Consider the following 20,249-nt stretch of genomic DNA (forward strand, 5'->3'; position numbering starts at 1 on the left):
CGATAAATTATCGCTATTTTCATCAAACCCTTAACCGCACACTGTGGTGCATTGTCAAATCAAATCGAATGCACCGTACCTCGATCATTTGTTACAGGAAGATAAGCTGATCAGTCTTACGCTTCAGGAGCCAGCCCGTGGACAGTTAAATACTTATGTGTAAAACCACATTTGCAAACAAGTATTTCATGTCAACTCTCGCAGGATTCGAACTCGGAACCTTAAGCATGATAGACAACGTGCCAACTACAACAGTACAGGGTTTTTACCTCGAGTGAAAAACACTCGTCCAGGATTCTGGTTCTGTTTCTCACAGAGAACTGTTATCTTAATCCGCCCGGACACACACCAAGAACTATAATTATAAAATATGTTGAGGTTCGAGCCACGTGATGATTTTCATTTTCTTGCACATTTACTTCCGACTATATTTATTTATTTATTTAACAATTGCACCCATCACGAAATGCAGACTGTAAATATAAGTTAGAAGTTAATAAATAGAAAGCAGATAGCTGCTTAACTGCCGATATATAAAGAAAAATATATCCATATTATGCGCAGAAGCCGTATTCAGCAAGCAAATATATGGAAGATTGGCCCAAAACTTAAAGGTTTGGGTGAATCAAAAGAACTTAAATAGGTATGTATTTTATCTAAAAAAATAACAATCATAAAAAAACATTCTACATGGCGAACTGAGACATGGCCGTAAATTTTCTGAAGTACCTATTAAATGTAATTATTTACGTACAAGGAGGCAAACAATCGCCCACGAGTGACATAATAATATAAAAATAATGCGTTCAACAAAGTTGACCCTCAGGATTCATTTAAACCGGGTAATTTTTCTATCCGCTGGAGCTGATGCTGCATGGGCAGAGGTCGTCTCAGGACAAGAGGAGGTGACGTCAAGACAAACAACAATTTGCGAACTATTATATATTATTGCGATTTATGTGTATTAGAAGGTACGATTATTAAGGTGCCTACAGACATGCTAAAAATTTTGCGACAAATATCGATTGTCCAATTTAATGTCCCGAGTTGCTATCAGATACGCTCGACGCGATGCCGATGTTTGAAGATCGACACGTGAATGCGACAAATATCGAGCGAGTTTGTCAAACTATGTATAGGCCTCATAACCAAAAAGGTAGATTTTGAAAACATATATTACCTTTGACGTAGACCAAATGATAAATATCTGCAATGAAGAAGTTCAGTGGGACAGGATTTGGATTTAAAAAATGTTTTTTTACACCCGGTAAAAATTTGAGTATTTAACTGTACGGCGAAGTGTTTTTAGAGACCGCATAAAAAAAATAAAAAAAATTCCTTTAAACGACGTAACGAGTTCTCGTGAATCAAATAGCAGCGTTGAAACATACACGTTGGCATATTGTGATAGATTTCTGGTTTCCAGAAAGCAATTTTTTCAACGTTTAGTGTATTTTGACAGCTACGGGGCTCTACTTTTAAATGTCAGCACAACTCACCGACGACAACTAGTGGCGTTACGGGCGGAGTAATTTCAAAATTACAAAACTTCGAAAAATTAGCGATGAGAATTCGATACATAAAATACGAGGGAAGGCTGAAAATTTATACACACATGTTTGTAGAACGCGAACGAAATGACCTTCAGAAGCGTGCCAGGTGACATGTGGAAGTAACATTCTCTCTCTATACGCATGCACAGGTTTAAAGGCGTTGCTTGCATCCAGTGTATTTTGAAATGCGGAAATATGAAGACGAGTTCTAGTGCTATGTCAAAGCCAGTTAAACAGCGTGCTGTAATCGAATTTTTAACTGCTAAAAAGTGACTCTAACTGAGGTTTATCGTCGTTGAAAGATTGTTTATAGTGACTATGCTGTTGATAGGTCTACTGTTAACCGATATTGCGTATTTAATTTCGTGGCTGCGAGCCTGGAAAAGCCATAATTGTTGATGAAATACACAGCGGTCGTTCGATCACTGCCACAGACGACAAACATCGCAAACTCGTCGATGATTTGATTCAAAATGACCGGCGAATCACTCAAAAGCGTATCGCAAACCATATTACCAAATTACAGTCGAGTTTGTAGAGGCAGCCTGGCGCCAATAATGACAACGCTCGTCCACACACCTCACACGCAACGGAAGAGGCCCTGCGAAACCCGAAGTTTGAGCCGATTCCACAGCCTTCTTACTCCCCCGAACTTGCGCATAGTGATTTATATTTTTTTCCACTATACGAGAGAGATCTCAAAGGTTATCAGTACACCTCGGACGATGAGGTGAAGGCATCTATCAAGTCCTAGATTTGAGATAAGTAGGAAAAATTTTTCATTGACGGAACGAAAAACTTGTTACATGTTGGGAGAAATGTGTCAGGCTTAACGGTAGCTATGTTGAAAAATATATCATTTTGAAGCTTAGGAATTTTACTTTAATGTACTTTTTGCCCGATCTTGCTATTTGTTTTTGTTCTTGTTTAACAAGCATGGGTGCATTACGTTTAAGCCTATCTCGTATGAAATAAAATACTAAATATGTAATAAAATATTTTTAAAAAAACATTTTCTATTAAGGAATAAAAAAATATAAAAAAACCACTGAACTTCCTCACGGTGCACATAGCCAAATATTATTGTTCATATTTAAATTTATTTCAACAGAGAGGGAAAACGTTTTTGAGAAGGGAATATGGAAGTCTAGGCATTTACAGGGCTTATGACCTGTCATTGGCTGGTTTAAGTGGCCACTTTACACACTGTGTAACATTCACCATTCTGCCCATGTTTGAACATCCACATTTCCTGAACTCTTCCATCTGTTGACTTTTGTGAAGTAAAGGAGCTGAAACCTTTATTATGTTGGTAAGATTCATCCGGCTGAACCAAATCACCTACTAGGCAACGCCTGAAAACAATTGAAACAACTGAAAACAATACCAGCCAATGACAGGTCATAAGCCCTGTAAATGTCTAGACTTCCATATTCCCTTCTCAAAAACGTTTTCCCTCTCTGTTGAAATAAATTTAAATATGAACAACTCCCTAGGGAGAAAATCCAGCCAGTCTGCAAGCATTTGGACATACTCAAACATTGTTGAAATATTATTGTATTTGCATCAAGACGAAACAGGGAAACAGATTAGTAAGCAATTTACTTTTTACATTGACCTTTTGATATACAAATACAGACTGCATAAAAAATAATTTTACTATACTAAATTATTTTTAAGAAAAACACCTTTCAAATACTTATATACGTAGTTAGATGTACCTAATTATTTTGTACCTACCTTTAAATTGATGTATATACTAATCTATTGCGCCTACACATACATATATGTGTATATTTGTTTCTAGAAAATCTTACTACAACTACCATCACGCCATTTCCCCGTAGGAGTAGGCAGAGAGAATAGACCGCCACACTCGTCTATCCTGGCATACATTTCTAGCTTCTTTCACATTCATGCCCTTCGGTTCTGTCTGCTTTTGACATGACCAGACTTAATATTTTGGTTTATCTGATCATGCCACGTCTTTCTTGGTCATCCTTGTCTCACGTGACCGTTCATTTTGACCAAATATACTTGTTTTACCAAACTTTCATCGTCTATTCGTTCTACATGACCAAACCATCCTGGAGACCCTTTCATAATCATTTCAATTATACTTCTCTTTATAATTAAAAAATACAATTGAAGAACACTAGAGAATTTACATTATTGTTTTATGAACATTACGGTTCAATTTAATAACTAACATTGAAGTCCGAGAACGGACGCAGCAGCGTATAAAGAGCGTTTTAAGGGGGCGGCGGTGGACCTGGCTTGGATACTGGTCGCGGATACCTTAACCCAATTTGCCACTTATTCACATCTATAAAAAAAACCTAGAGAAAAATAATTTTTAAAGCATCTCAAAACGAAAAACTCAAAACAGTAGGAACAGTCGGTAAATTAAACTTTTAAGCCATATTTTATAAATAATGCCAGATTCGATCGATTCATTTGTGAAGGTGGTTGGAGTAAATTGGTGCAATCGTAAGAAGTAAAAACGATTGGATTTTTAGTGGCCAGAAGAACAACAGGATACTAGTAATTGTTGATGAACCAGTTTGTTATTCCGGCGAACATCTCTTCCACTCCCACATTGCATATTATGTAAATAGTGTTACTCACGGCCAATGGCCAAATGCAGTAAAGTTAGGAGAAGGACGTGTCACGTAACTGAACAAGACGTGATTATGTCATGTGAGCTAGCTGAAAGGATTTTTCCGAGAACGAGAAAGACACAAAAAGAAAAAAATAAATAAATACGGAACTTGTACAAATATTTTTTTTATATTTGAGTGAGCTTTGCTAGCATCGTATCGTAGTAAAACATTGTAAGGTATGCGGTGCTGTGCTGCCTACGTACCTACCACCAGTGAATGAAATATTATCATTTTTTTTCTGATAACCTCATAATTTTAATAATGAAGCAATTGAAAGCGAAAGTAATAACTGACATACCGAGACTGGAGACTGGATCGCTGTGCACGTGCAAACCACGAGCCCACTGCGTGACATCGCATGATTAGCCTATTTCACACCACGACAAAAATTTACACGGCATGATAAAATACAATACGGTGGATCGATATTTATTGTTTTACAATTATTTATTTATTTAATGCCTGGCAAACGCAATAACCAGTACACCATGAGACCGACTAATCTCCAGCGATTTCCTTTTGCAGGATTTTTACATGAGAGTGCTCGCTAAATTTAAATAATGATTTTGATAAAATTATCATTAAAATCAATTTTGATTTACTATAATATTTTAATCGGGCTGTGGTCCAGTGGCTAGTGTTGCGGACTCACGGATCAGAGGTCCGAGGTTCGAATCCCAGTCTACCCCAACTTGATTCCTATTTTTTTATACTGAGTTATTTACAACTCGTTGAAAATGGTCACCAAAATTAAAATATTTTGGTAAATTATAAGAACGCTAATATTGCTTTTTATTATATATAGGTTTTATATTAACCGAGGCGTTTTTGTTGATATTTTTTATTGAGTTTCATAAAAAATAAAAAATAAATAAAATATTATCAAATTTACTAACGAATCTAATAAATGTCAATCCACTATAATTTTACCGTGCAGTTTAGATTAAGATGATATGTGTGAAATAGGCTATTCTTCGTCGGGTATCACAGCTGGTTTGTTTATTTGGAAATTCATGTAATAATAAACAGACTTAGTAATATACATACCTTTAGTTGTAAACCACAGTACATTTCCTTAGTTATTCGAAAAATTTATTGTAAAAATTACACATTTGGTAGATTCATAAAATAAAACACAACCTCCGTTGATCGCGACCCCGGCAAGCGCGGATTCGATAGTACGCGATATTTTACGCAATGTAGTGACTTTAGTATAAAATTTATTAAAATTATTTATATAAATTCTTCTTCCGTCTGGACACGGTCGATATTGGAGCTATATACTCGTATATGTCATTTTTAAGGTAAGTTTAAGACTCGTATATGTCATTTCTAAGGTCCAGTTGCCACAAAAAAGTTATAAAAAGGAAAAATATAATTCAATTTCAAAATTTAATTTTCATGGCGCCACCAGGTAGTTGAAAATATAAAAACAGTAATTCTAAAAAAGCAATAGAGCTTGAAGTGACATTATTACATTATTTCCAACAATAGGTTATAATTTAATATATTTATGTTCTTGTTGAAACTATTTTTAATTAATGAAAGTAAATTCATGCATCGAAGAGATGGTTTGTAAACGTTTATTTTATTATAAAATGCACATAATAATTGAATAAAGAATGATGAAATCAGGCGAGAGTGTAAATCTGAGTCAAGTAGAGATGGTTTGGTCACGTAAAACGAATGGACGACGAAAGAATGGTAAAATAAGTATATATGGTGAAAATGAACGGCAACGTGAGACGAGGACGACCAAGGAAGACGTGGCATGATCAGATAAACCAAAATCTTAAGTCTGGTCATGTCAAAAGCAGACAGAACCGAACGGCATGTATGACAAGATGTATGAATGTGGAAGAAGCTAGGATTAGATGCTAGGATAGACGTGTGTGGCGGTCCATTCTCTCTGCCTACCCCTACGGGGAAATGGCGTGATGGTAGTAGTAGCATAATAATTATTTGTGAGTGAAAAAATTAAAATATGTGGTTTTATATGACATTCTAGCCATATTTTCTTAATTATTAGAAAACGTAAATTTATTTTGCCATTAACCCATTTTCTTCAATCTAAGAGTTACATCATTCTGCGATATTTTGAACAATACTGTGTAATTTATTACCATAAATTAAAATTTACGATATAAACTAGTAAATCAAACGAGAGTCTTTAAAGTTCCCGTTGAACAATATTTATGTGAAAACCAGCTTGATGTTCCAACCAGTGGAGTTCAAGCTAAGCTTATTTAAGAACGTACCTACAAGCGTGGCAAATAAGGAGTAGGTAGCTAAAAGCTAAAAGTATAGATTACTAACATGATATGGCAATTCTTTTCTCTTAGTACCCTGTCAGGTATCCCCAACGTTGGCTATCACTCTGGCAAAAGTTTCTCCGTCCTGTGCTGCCCGGAAAATCTGCTCCACAGTCCTGAAGCCAGTGCAGTCTGGTATATTTCGCAGCCAGGACATCGGTCTTCTTCCAGCCCCTCTGTGACCCTCAATCTTGCCTTTCAAAATTAAATTAAGCAAATGGTACTTTTCTCCACGCATTATATGCCCCAGATACGAAATTTTACGAACTTTTATGGTGGTTAAGAGTTCTCTGTTCTTCTAGCTCGACTTAAGACTTCTGAGTTTGTTATCACGTCTGTCCAAGATATCTTAAGTATTCTGCGATGCAACCACATCTCAAAATACGGGAATCGCATTGTTTTATTGCAAATATAAACCATTTGCCTCTTAGGATATTTTCAAAACTGTGAAAAGGAATTGAATAAGGTTCCATTTTAACAATTTAAATAGCCCTAAAATTCGTACATATTTTTTAGGAATATTTTACGATTAATGTTTGAGAGTGAAAGATTATTCTGACGACAAAATTTTAGTAGATTCAAATGAAATAACTTTGTTTTAAAAAAAAATTAATAAGCAACTAGTTTCGGCAAAACACTATGCCTCCTTCAGGGCTAATTACAAACTAACATAATATATATAAAATGTACACCATGAGATGAGCAACTGGGGATTTATGTGTGCATTTAGGAAGATAGAACATATTCAAAACAGGACTAAAATTTAAATTTATTGTGAAAATGGGCAGGACATGTTGCGAGACAAGACCTCACAAGTTGGACCCCTAAATTTTTAAGATGGAGACCTAGGGAGAATAAGCGAGGCGTCGGAAGACTTTAAAAAAGATGGATCAACGATGTAGCTGCTGTGGGGGGTAAAAATTGTCTGCAAGCAGCAACCGACCGAAAAAAATGGAAAGATGGAAGAGGCCTATATCCAGCAGTGGAGGACAGAAGGCTGAAGAAGAAAAAGAAGAAGATTTATAATGTAAAAAACGTCTATTACTTTGTGGAATGAAATTTTACACTATTTCTTTATAAATTTGTATAATTAAAGTTGTTTACACAAATCTTAGGTCAGGTTATGTCAAAAGCTGACAAACGAAGGGCATATATGACAAGATATATGAATGTGTAAGAAGCTTGGAATGTAGGTCTGGATAGACGTGTGTGGCGGTCCATCTCTTTTTTCTACCTGTAAGGGGAAATGGCGTGATTGTACTAGTAGTTTGCACAAATTCATTAACAAATACTGTAAATATGATGTTTTTTTACAAACAGTGTGAAAAAACTGAGAAATAGACAAAAACGGTTAAAGGTAGAAAATTATTCTAGCTTTATATGGTAAAGTTCAAAATAACCGTGAAATGTCAGTCAAACAACAATCCTAAAGCATTTATTAAAATTTCGATACGCGAATTCGCAAGACCGATTAGAACGATTTATGGCACATCCCTAACCGAGCAGTATGTAAATTGGCTTTCACAAACATTCTTCGTAAAAAACGAATGATTTACTACCAAATAACATTTAAAAGACGTGACGTGCAATATGAGTTAATAAAAAAATGTTATGTCGAATAGAGAAAAAAAGCAACTACAATATGGCAACTATAGATTGAATACATGAGAAGCAGTATTAATTATTAGTAATAATTCACTTTCTGTGTGATAAACTCTTCATGGCGACTTTACTGCCGTATTTCGAAATTAACAAAGTCCCTTTACTATTCACGACAGAATGAGAATTATTCTTAAAAATGTATCTATGTACAAAAATGAGATATTATAGTCCCCTTCTTGGAGTGACTGCATTCAGTTAGCCCAAACTTAATAAAGTATATTTTCTATAGTTAAATTGTAATAAACAGTAAAAATACAAAATCTAAGCTCAAAATTCAAATCTTTTGATATGTGCCAGTGCAGTATAGTAACACAAACCTTACTTTTGTGGTCAAAATAAAATGTAATTTTACACATTCGAAAGATTTTTATGGCGTCATTCCACGGCGGAGGTCTGATCATCGTGGCAATTTAATTGTCCGCTTTAAACAAAGATTTGGAGCTACAGTGGAACGTCAGTTTTTAAGCCAGGATTAGGTCATCTTTTTCATTGAATTTTAATTTAAACTTTCTTCGCAATATCCCAAGTAACAGTTTATCTTATGGTTCAGAATATTCACCATATCTAAAGTACTCTACCTTTCTTTTATTAAAATAGTGTTTTTTTTAATAAGCAAATAATTACGATGTAACGTATTATTTTTTCTGTGCGGCATCGAATGAATTTTCTACAAAGATTTAAAATACGCAAATTTTGAATTACCTACCTGGAAACAAAACCTTTCACGTCCAATGGGAAAAACGGCGCGTATTGCGTTATCGTGCCATACTTGTACGAAATTTATGTTATAAGCGTACTAGGTAGGCATGACGTAACGTCAAAACTGAAGTGACGCTAACTGCGATTAGTTTTGTATGCACTCGTTTTTAACGTTTTTATTAAAAAATGGAAAAAAGTATCGACATAGGAAATTTTATTCCGATACTCTTTCTATAAAAAACAAATAGGTTCAGTTTTAGGTTGCGGAAAAGACAGCGAAACGTCGATTTTAGTCAGACATTATCAGTCCGACGTGCATTTGTATTTTTCGCACAGTATCGGAGAGGCATTTGCGAAAGTGACAGAAAAACCATTTTCAAATACCTATTTATCAAATTTCACTGTCACAGCATTTCCTCTTAACTATCTTTGTGGTAGCTTGTGTGGGAGGTGAAAGTCCATCTTTCGACCCATGTAAAGATGTAGCATCGTACAATTAAATTTGCATACGCAGGAAAATGTATATAGTTTTATGTACTGATTTTTGTAGCAAGAACAGTAATCAGCAGTGGTTGATAAAATATTAGTTTTTCGTTGCTGAACAGAGTTGATTAAGCTTAATGATTCAATGAATAAATGACAGGTGTCAGCGCTGAAATAATTTATTATGATGATAGCAGATAGCAGGTATCACATTTCCCTTACACAAACCCGGAACATACTCGTATATTATGTACACGCATAATATTAATTGGCGTCGTATAAATTGTTAGTAAGAATAATATCACATGTTATGAATATTTCATCTAGTTATTTTGCAAATTAGGCGGTGGTTAAGATTAGGTACAATGAGAAATTTAAATGGCTATAATATTGTATGGTATATATAAGATAAGCACGCATTCTTGCGTGTGGATTTGATACATGTATTATGTTTGTACCTCCCACATTCGTTCACATGTAATATTTACTCAGGATATTATGTTTTAGACGATATAGACGAAACGTTGTAAATGTGTGAAAGTAAACCATAAAAAAGTTTTGTATAAGGCGATGAATATACAAAAATAAATAGCAAGTACAAATAACAAATAAAGGCAGTAATTTAATTTTATTAAGGGGAAACGCAGTCTGATTTTCTTCGTATTCCCATATTCCCGTGGATTATGACACTACATCAGTGTTTTTTTTTAGTTATACCTAAACGAGACTATTAACCCGGCTTCTGGTGGACTGAGTGTCCTTCTTAGTTCTCACTGGAGTGATTCTCAGTCAACGCATCGACGTCGCGGGGGCAGACACCTTTAATTTCAGTAGACAGGAGTGTTTGGATGACTATGTTTGAAAAAACACCCCGTATTGCGGTGCATAACGCGATCCCTTGCCCAGGGCTACGGGTGAGGACCCCAACGGTTGTGATGGCGGAGATAAAGTGCATCAGTACTGTGGAACAGGCTAAACGGGGCACAAATCTTCCAAAGGATATACTTCGGGCAACGGGCTATTGGGAGACAGCGTCATCGAGCAGGGCGTTGCGTTGAGGATGGCAGCGGAGGAACAATAGTCAACGGTGGCATCCTCAAACCCAGTTAGCAAAAGGAGTAACTGTCTTGGTGTCAGATGGCAACCGGCCGTAAAAAGCAAACCAAATAACAAATCTCTTTGTCCAGCGTGAAGACTGAGGACTAGGTGGTATGACTCCAAGTAAATAAGGCATACAGCCAGAAGGAAGAAGAACAGTGTCCTCATCACCTTCCTTTCCGCACCCAGTGGAGCAAGCAGATAAACCAAATTGAGCGCAGTTAGATCATCTGTTACACGAAGGTATGGTGATCACTGTGATCAGTCTTACGGTTCAGGTGCCAGTCGAGGAACAATAAAACATTGCAGTTAAAAAACCTTTCAAATCAATATTTCGTCCACCCTGTCAGGCGTCGAACCGAGGACCTCAAGAATAGTAGGCGAACAGGTTAACCATTGGACAACACTCGATTTATTTATCTAGATTTTTTACCTGAGAGCAGCCAACGAGACGAAAACAGTCGTCCAGGGTTTTGTAATTTTGAGTAGATGTAATTTTGTGTACAAAACATAAGAATTAAGTTATAACAAAATTTGCTTACGTCATTATTTATATTTACATAAAATAAAGGGGTTTTAGTAGTTGGTTGACACTTTTCCCTTCCAAACGTGTCCTTTGTCACGTTCCACTTAGTGCGTGATGGAAATGGAAAATGAGTGTTAATCTCTGGATGGAACAATTAGAATTTTTAATTAATAAATTAGCTTTGCTTTTTACAAAACAAGGCCTGGGTCCAATTCCTCTCAATCATTACAATAATATTAATAGTACTCAAAACATTTATTCATACACTCCTCAAAAACTTTAATAATACGTAACAGTAAATAAATTAATAATAATAAACCATAATCTGCACCTGATGGTGCATAGGAAACAGATTTTTTTTTACGAAAAGAAAGTCGGAAAGACAAAGAGTAGCCATTGAATCCATAAAGTTGGTCTAGGATTCTGATACTATAATATTTAACACACAGAATTGTATTCATCATCCGCCCGGACAAACACAAAAAATATCATAATTTTAAAAACCGGGTTGTGGTTCTGTGACTAGTGTCGCGGACGACGCAGACTCACGGATCAGAGGTCCGAGGCTCCTAACCCCGTTTTTCCTCAACTTGATTCTTATTTTCTGATAGCGAGTTATTTAGAACTCGTTGAAAATGGCAGCAAAAGATTTGATATTTGGGTAAATCATAAGAACGCAAATATTTATTTTTATTAAAAAAATAAATTATATAAATTACAAAACAACAAAAAACGGTTCTGAAACAGGTCGAAAGCTTTAAAAACGACTCTCCAACGGATAAAGGACTAATAAAAAACAAAAACGAAAAAAGTTCATTTTTCTAGATAAAAACGTTGGTATCAATAAAAATTGAGGATGTTTCCACTTCTTGTTTCATTTAAGTTCATAAATCATCTCGAGGACTTGTGACACGCGTGAGTCAGGGCAGGAGACAGGGGACGGGAGAAGGGAGAAGGGAGGCAGGGGGCGGACTGAGGGACAAGCAGTGAGGGATGATTAATCGGGTTATCAAGTCTAGACCTTAAGAACGAAGGACCATCCTGAGAGCAGCTGCACTTCAGGGCTCTTAGTATAAATAACGACTTTATTCATTCGAAAATCGAACGTTTTGGGAAAACGTAATCGGAGATTTAAAAAAAAAATTTTTCTACATACAAACTAACTTGCAACTTTCAATTATTGCAAATGAACACCCCTTTAAAAAAAAACGTAAAGAAAAGTGTGAACTTTTTGTCATTATAGAAAGATTAAAGTACATTTTTTGCAGATGAAATTCATCAAATATAATACATAAGAGATTTTTTAAAATTATTTTTTTCTTTTCACAATAAATGTTACTGATACCAAAATACATAATATATAAGAAAAATCTCCCAAAGGTATGAACTGTGAGTGGGTATAGATTTTTTATGAATACGATATTATATGCCTAAACGATTTACTATTATTAATCTTGATAATAATAATGTCTCATGTGAAAGAAGCAACGCAAAGTCCACGCACAGCGAAACGATTTCTTCAATACGCATAACGAAAGCGTTCTACCAACGAAGGCACAAAGATTGCGAGTTTGTACTAAGGGTTCAGATATATACGAATGGACTTATAAACTCTCTTACTCTAATCAAGGATCCTAGTGAAGATGCAAAGCAAATGAAACTAATTGGGCGCTACAGGATACTTCCATAAATCCTGTAGTGATACGATGAACTCACTGTATCATTATTAATGTCATGATCAGGAAGAAGACTGACGAGTTCAACAGTGTTGCCATAATGTTTAATGAGCCATGAATTATTTATATTTGACAGGTGGCTGATTAAGAGTAATAATTATGGTCTAGTCGTGGCGTTTCCTATCGCCTTTTTTATGGTGACTTATCAACTATAACACGTATGAAGATCCATTGTATAACATCGTAACATTCGTGAAGAAAAAAGTATTACTTTAAATTAACACTGAATTTAAAAAATCAGTTAGTCATTAATAATTTTGAATTTAATAAAAAGACTAATGGTGCAGAACCAGATTTACCATTTAACACAAAAAACGTCCAAAAACGCAAAAAAGTGTTTTATTCAATTCGAAGAGCGTTGTCGTTTTCAAAATTTTGGATTTAAATTTAAAGATAGCAAAAAATATTGTCTTCAGATAAGATAGGGATTCATATTTTTGTTTTAATAAATATTAGGGCCATACTTATAAACCTGGTATAACGTTATGCCTAGGCATAAATTATACCAGGTTTTTTAGTAAAGCCCAAACTGTTATTTGTATGCAATTTACGCTTAGAATATGCAACCACATAATAAATTATGGAGTAATTTCATTATTTTCAATACGTTGAGCGATGATATGCGGGAAATATTGTAGGGTTGACAACAAGAGTCAAATAAGTTCGCCTGTTTATCTGAGAGAGCTCATCCAACCTCTTTCACAACACGGACTATCTCTTCGTTCTAGTAACGAGAGAACTCTTTTAATACCCTGTCATCGCTCTAATTTTTTTGCCTCCTCTTTCACAGTAGTAACCGCTCGATTGTGGAATAATCTACCCACTAATGTTAGAGACGCCCCTTCTTTATTTACATTTAAGTCAAGATTGAAATGTCACTATCAAAATATTTAAATTGTTCCTTTATCCTTCTTCTTTCCTTCCCATCCCCTCTCCTCTCTTCATAGTAAAGTGTTATTTTTTTTTTATTCATATATTTATTTTTGTTAATCTTTGCTTTTAATTTTTGTAAAAAATTGTAAGATTCAATATGTCCATATATTTATAATTTTCTCAAACTGAACGGTTTGGGTAGGTAGGAAGAAATTGCCTTAAGGCAATATGCCCGCCCTTATATGTATATTTATTGTATATGTATATAAAGTGTCAATAAATAAATAAATAAGTCATTTAAATAGTCAGATATGTATGTAACGATAATTAATTAAAACAACAAAAATAATAAGTTCGATTTGTAAAGTGGAAGTTAAATGCTTAATTGGGAAATTGGATTTTAAAAATGTTTTCTTACGCGCGGTAAAAATTAAATCATTTCGTTGTAGAGCGAAGTTTTTTGAAAATGTATAAAATAATAGTAAAAATAATTTTAATAAAAATGAACTAACCAATCAAGACATTAAAAGATAGTAAAAAATAATTGACATGATCAAAACAAAACGTATGTAATTTTGTATTTTTACTAAGGATTTTTTTGATAACGGCCATTAATATATTTTTAAAAATATAAAAAGAATTAAATAAGAGCAAAATATAAATACTGTTGATATTTGGGTTTAATGATTCATATAAATAAAAGAATGCAGATGTATCTTTACAAAAATGAAAACAGTACCTACAGCAAAAAAAAGGAGAACACTAAGATCGTTGTCAATTATGTGCAAGATGGTGCCAAACATACTGGCCTACCACCTTAAACAACATTTACCTGCGAATTATGCTAAGAAAAATAGCATGCCATCTTAGAACTATGAACGCCATCCTTAGAACATGGAAAATGTTTTGTTTGTTTATAATTTCTGTGATTCGATTGTGAAAATCACTAACGACTTTTTTATACAAAACGAATAAATAATACATGTTATTTCGTAGTTTTTTATTAAAAACTAGTGGACTCGACAGACGTTGTCAGAACGTTGGATTGCCTGCTATTAGTTGGTTCAGCAAACGTTTTTTCGAATTTTGGATAAACTATATACTAAGTCTCATTTGACATTAAGTTTGACATTTCAATCTTTTCCTTTCCACCTACCGGGTCCAGTTGTGAATCTAAACCATCCAGGGACCCACTAAAACACAAGCAAAAAATCATTAAAATAAGTTCATACATTTAGGAGGAGTTCCGTGACACACACGAACAGAAGAATAATGTATATAATTATCAACAATTCGATTATATCATTTTAAGCTGAATTCCCCTCCTAACAAACGAATATCAAATAAAACCTTGAGAGTATTAATAATAGTATAATGATTACTTTACGGTTAAAACCTATTTACCTTTACAGGCATTATAAACACAGACATATCATATCTTACAATTACCTGATTCTTATATGAATTAAGCCGCAAAATATTTTTCAGTCTACACTCACTTAGAAGGTTGCAAAAATTCTTACCCATTAGTACTAAATGCACTCTTGTACGAGCATTACTACTACCCATTCTAGATTACGCTGATGTTTCCATGACTGATTTAAGCTGTGAGCAACTCGATAAACTTGAACGACTTCAGAATACATGCATAAGGTACATTTTTGGTCTTAGGAAATATGACAACATTTCTGATTATCGTAGGCAACTGAAATGGCTCAAAATTAGACAGCGGAGAGACTATCACTCCCTCTCACTTCTGTTCAATGTACTTCATAGTCCTAACGCTCCTATATACCTGTGTGAAAAATTTCAACGCTTATCAGTTCATGGTTTACCTCTTCGTTTTCATTCTCAAGGCACTCTCTTAATACCCATACACAATTCCTCTTTCTTCTCTAACTCATATAGTGTCCATACGGCTCGACTGTGGAATCATCTCCCATCCACCATCAAAGATGTTACTACATTATCTCTGTTTAAATCACGTCTGAAGAAACATCTCCTTTCTCTTCCTTAATCTCTCCTGCTTTCCTTTTTCCTCTTTCCGCTTTTTTCCTTTTTCCCATTGAGTAATAGTTTTTATTTAAGGTAATTTATAAACAAATACGTTTATTTCTATTTTTATATATTTTTAACTTTTTAATCTTTTTTTTTCTATTGAATATGTTCTGTAACTTGAATTATAAAAATAAAACTTTTATTTTATTGGTTGGTTGGAAGAAATTGCCATTTGGCAATAAGCCCGCCAATGTACAAATAACATTATGTACAAAAAGTTAAATAAATAAATTATTTGAGTCTTAAGGTGTATTTTGTTATCATTATAAAATACTAACACTGTATTATTTGAATTCAAGATTCTTTTTTTTCTGTGCTAATATTTAATAATTAATAAAATAATCAACAAACCATTGGCGTAATTTTAAACCAGTGACTCTTGTAATGAGCCTCTCATTTAATATGTATGAATGAATAATGAGAATTTACTCCCCTTCCCCGCTTCATCCCAGCGGACAGCAGATGTGACACTTGACCCATCATAAAACAGTTGAAAATTGAACCAGTCGTAAACACACCCTCTCTAATTTGGAGGGTGGACAGTACATTTACGAAAATATCTACGTACGCGAGTATTTTACTGTGGACTATGGACACATTCTCATCTATCTAATCCGGTTCATAATAATCTCCGTAGCCGGGCTTGTTCAAAACCAAACACGAACTAAAAAGGATTAATGAAGTGGAACGAAATGAATGTTTTTTAGGGTGATTGTGAAAAATCATAATTGACAGACAAAATTAAAATTTTACATAAAAAGAAAACTTTAAAAAATAAATTAATAAGGGTCTATGAAACACTGGAAAGTAAAAAAAAATTTTTTCATTACTTAGTAGCATAAAAAATAATTTATAATTTTGAATTCCGGTGAAAACTGTCTATTGCATTGACCACACCCCCAATACGTAAGGATTCGTGTAAATTTCGAGCTTTGTTTGTGCCCGTTCAAATTTAAATAGAACATCGTCACGAATCTTGACGTCACAATAATCGAGGCCAAACATGTCGCGTTTGTGAAGGGACTTATTTATTAGTATATTAACAAAAAAATATGAATGAAAACATTTCTCCACAATATCCATATTGATTTTGAAAAAAGATTTTCTAAAAAGTTTTTCTAAATCCATTTCATATATTTTAATCAGTATTCGTAGTATGTGATATTTCCTCACTTAAATTTTTTTTTTAGAAGAACGAGTGACATTGATATAATTTACTGATAAACTCGGAACTCAACTGTACTCATAGGTAAATCTAGGTTTATAACTAAATAAAACAATACTAAATAATAAAATACCTCAGAGTAATAATACGCCAGCGGCTAATAGAGTCATCCAAACGGACAAAAATCACTATATGATTATCAACCACGAAGTTAACTACAGTTTAAAGCAATACAACGGGCCGTATGTACTCAGGTCGAGAATTGCAAGCGCAAACCGAAACTGTCCGTTACAAGTTAGCTGTTAAACGAAAAATCAAACCAAGAATTTGGAACGCTTTTGTTTTATGCAATGGTGCTGAAGGACCTTTCTAGCGAATAATTACTTTAAGTAAAATACAGTACCAGGAGGTGGCTGGATTGGTAATCGCCGACGCCTGATAACGGGCAAGACACAAAAAGAAGAAAACATAACACATTGGTCTTGCGAACGTTTTTGAGATAAAACAATATCGTCATAAAACATAAGAAAGGCGAATAGTTTTATAACAAGTTTTTTAAATACGTTTGTTTTAAATTTAATAATTTACCAAATGGGTTCGTTTTTATTATGTAGCTTTATTTAATACCTTAGTCGTGATAGTAATGGCTTTTTCAAAATAAATTAATCCGATGCTACATATTTTGTAAACAACAAGTCAAGGCTAAATATTTACATTTTTCACACACCCTATACTTACGCAACATGAAAATTTTAGAAAGCACATTCCATAATATTTTATTTGTATTATTTTTTGCTGACCAAATAATTATTCCGGCAACACGCAAGTTTTAATGAAAGCAAATAAAATGATATATATAAATAAAAGATAGATAATTTTAATTCATGTAAAAAGCAATAGTAAAATTTATGAATTAGAGGAGAAATCAAAATTGTTTATCCACAGGGAAAAAAATCAAGTAATTTGAATGCGAAGTCATTCTGTATCCGCATGGATGAAAAATACAGTTAGGTATGCGAAATAGAACTAGAATTCTGGACTTTCATACTTTTTTTTTTTACAATATACATAAGAGGTAAAACAGAGTATCAAAAAAACAAAGGATAATTACATAGCAATGAAATACATATTAACAGTTAAAAAAGTAAACAAAAATCCCACAAAGGCATGGTCTGTTCGGAGGTATACAAGAAATGATTATGAATTTTTGCTCCTATAATAAATAGACAGTTATAATATTTTTGTGTAACATAAGAAAGAAAAAAGAAAATATTCTGTAAAAAAATATAAAGTATTTTCATTTTTTTATAGTAATTAAAATTATAAAAGGAAATAAAAAATATTTAAAAAACATAAAAATATTCCTTATCATTAAAGGGCAACAAATTATATCACAGAAAAAAAGAGTTTATATCTTTAGTTTGAATCCAGGATAGTGCGTGTTTTTTAAAAGAAGGAAAATTTTGAAAGTTTGGGATCAACGAAATATTATCAGTAAAATGGAATTAAAAACTTGATCACTACTCTTAGATAAAAATCCTGAAAAAAGAAATCTATGGGAGATAAGTCTGCCTCCTAGTATGCGTTAGTCTACCATGCTCGCGTTTCCGGGTTTGATTCTTGCCAAAGTCGACATAAATAATTGGTTTCAAAGATAGTTTTACTCTCCAAAATTTCACTGACCCTAGTCATTGTTATGTAGATACCGAAAGCTTAAGAATGATGACCTTACTTTCATATCAGTTGATTGGGATAAGTTGCATTCGGTTGACAATGCAGTGCTTTAAGTACCAGACGATGATTATGAAATGAATGTCGTGCTTTTTTTTTAATAAAAAAGAAGCATTTGCGTTCTTATTTACACAAAGGTCCACAACCCGATTTTATTAGAAAACTGCTTTCGAAACGCAAAATTCCCGCGAATTATTTTACATTAATGCTAAATTTAAAAAATGGTTCACCATTTCTGTTGCAATACATATAAACATATCAAAACTCTTTCATCAAATAATAAGATTCAGCAAGACTTTTATCTGCATATTATGTAACTATAATCAAATGAAAATATACATTTCCAGAATCAGTCGTTTCGTGATTCGGGCATTTTCGACAATCTCTTTTTTAGTGACGTACCTTGCTGAAATAGTCCGACAAAATTAAATACATTTCGGATAATTAACAGAATAATTGTAACCATTCGTATCTTTTAGGGCTCATTAAATTAATTATAAAACATGTTATTTTTCTGGTTCCGAGAAACAGGGAAAAGCTCTATAATCATTAATGAAAATAATGATTAGAGAGGAATATAAACCCAATGAATGTAGCTTTCGTATTAAGGACAATCGGATTATTCAAATTGAGTGCCCAAAGTATTAAAAACTTATTACAAAATAATAATATTGAAAATAAAAACGAAGAGCACGAAATAAATGGAAAAAAATATCTAGGATAAGGAGGTTATAACTTTATTTTGCAGGAATTATAAATGTTTCTTCGTCTCATGCCTTATTCTATTTAATATTTTTTGATACAAAAATGGCTCGTCCTTTAACCATTTTCTACACTTCGGGAAATTTAAATTTAAATATCGAAGTAATGAAAAATATATATTGTTATTATCTTGTGCTGCGTTTCGTTCGCGTTAGTCTTAGTATTTATTTATTTATGAGTTTTGTCGTTTAGCAATAAGAATTTTCTCGATGGAATGATATATTTTTTCGGAATAGAAAGTAGCTTATATCGACTGTCGGTTCTCCAACTATCAAAATAAAAAAATAAATTAGGCTGTAATAATTAACAAGAATAAAAAATACACAGTAAAATAAATTAGATTATAATAACATGTGACGTAATAGAATAAAAATCCAATAAAATAGAGTAAACATAATAAAGAATAAAACAATAAATAATAACATTCCAAAGAAGGTAACATAAAAAATATCATAAATAAATCTTAAAATTAAAATTATACAAATTTAGTTATATAAAACAAAAATAAATAAACATAGAAAATAACTGATTCATTGAAATCAGTAAATAGTACAAAAACGTAATTGAAATGATATTTGATATATATTAAAGTATGGATGTTTTAATCCCTGCCAAAAATACAACACATTAAAAAAAAACTTTTTTTGAATATTGACTACCAAACTAATATTACCAATATTTTTGTGATTTTAAATTTTTATTATTTAAACTTCTTAGTCTTACTTTTGAAAAGGTATATTAAATGATATAAAAAGAAAATAACATCGGCGGCGGCGACGGTAATTTAAAATGCTATAAGGAGTAAAGTGTAAATAATTCAAGAGAGCGTAAAAAAATCATATTTCTTGTTTTTGTTGACACTTATAGTTTGATTAAGAACAAGCATTGTTCACCTGAAAATTGGTATTTACTAAAAAAAAATGATGTA

This window comes from Micrasema longulum, unplaced genomic scaffold (assembly GCF_059751315.1).
Source record: "Micrasema longulum isolate JH-2025_06_02 unplaced genomic scaffold, ASM5975131v1 h1tg000345l, whole genome shotgun sequence".
NCBI lineage: Eukaryota > Metazoa > Arthropoda > Insecta > Trichoptera > Brachycentridae > Micrasema > Micrasema longulum.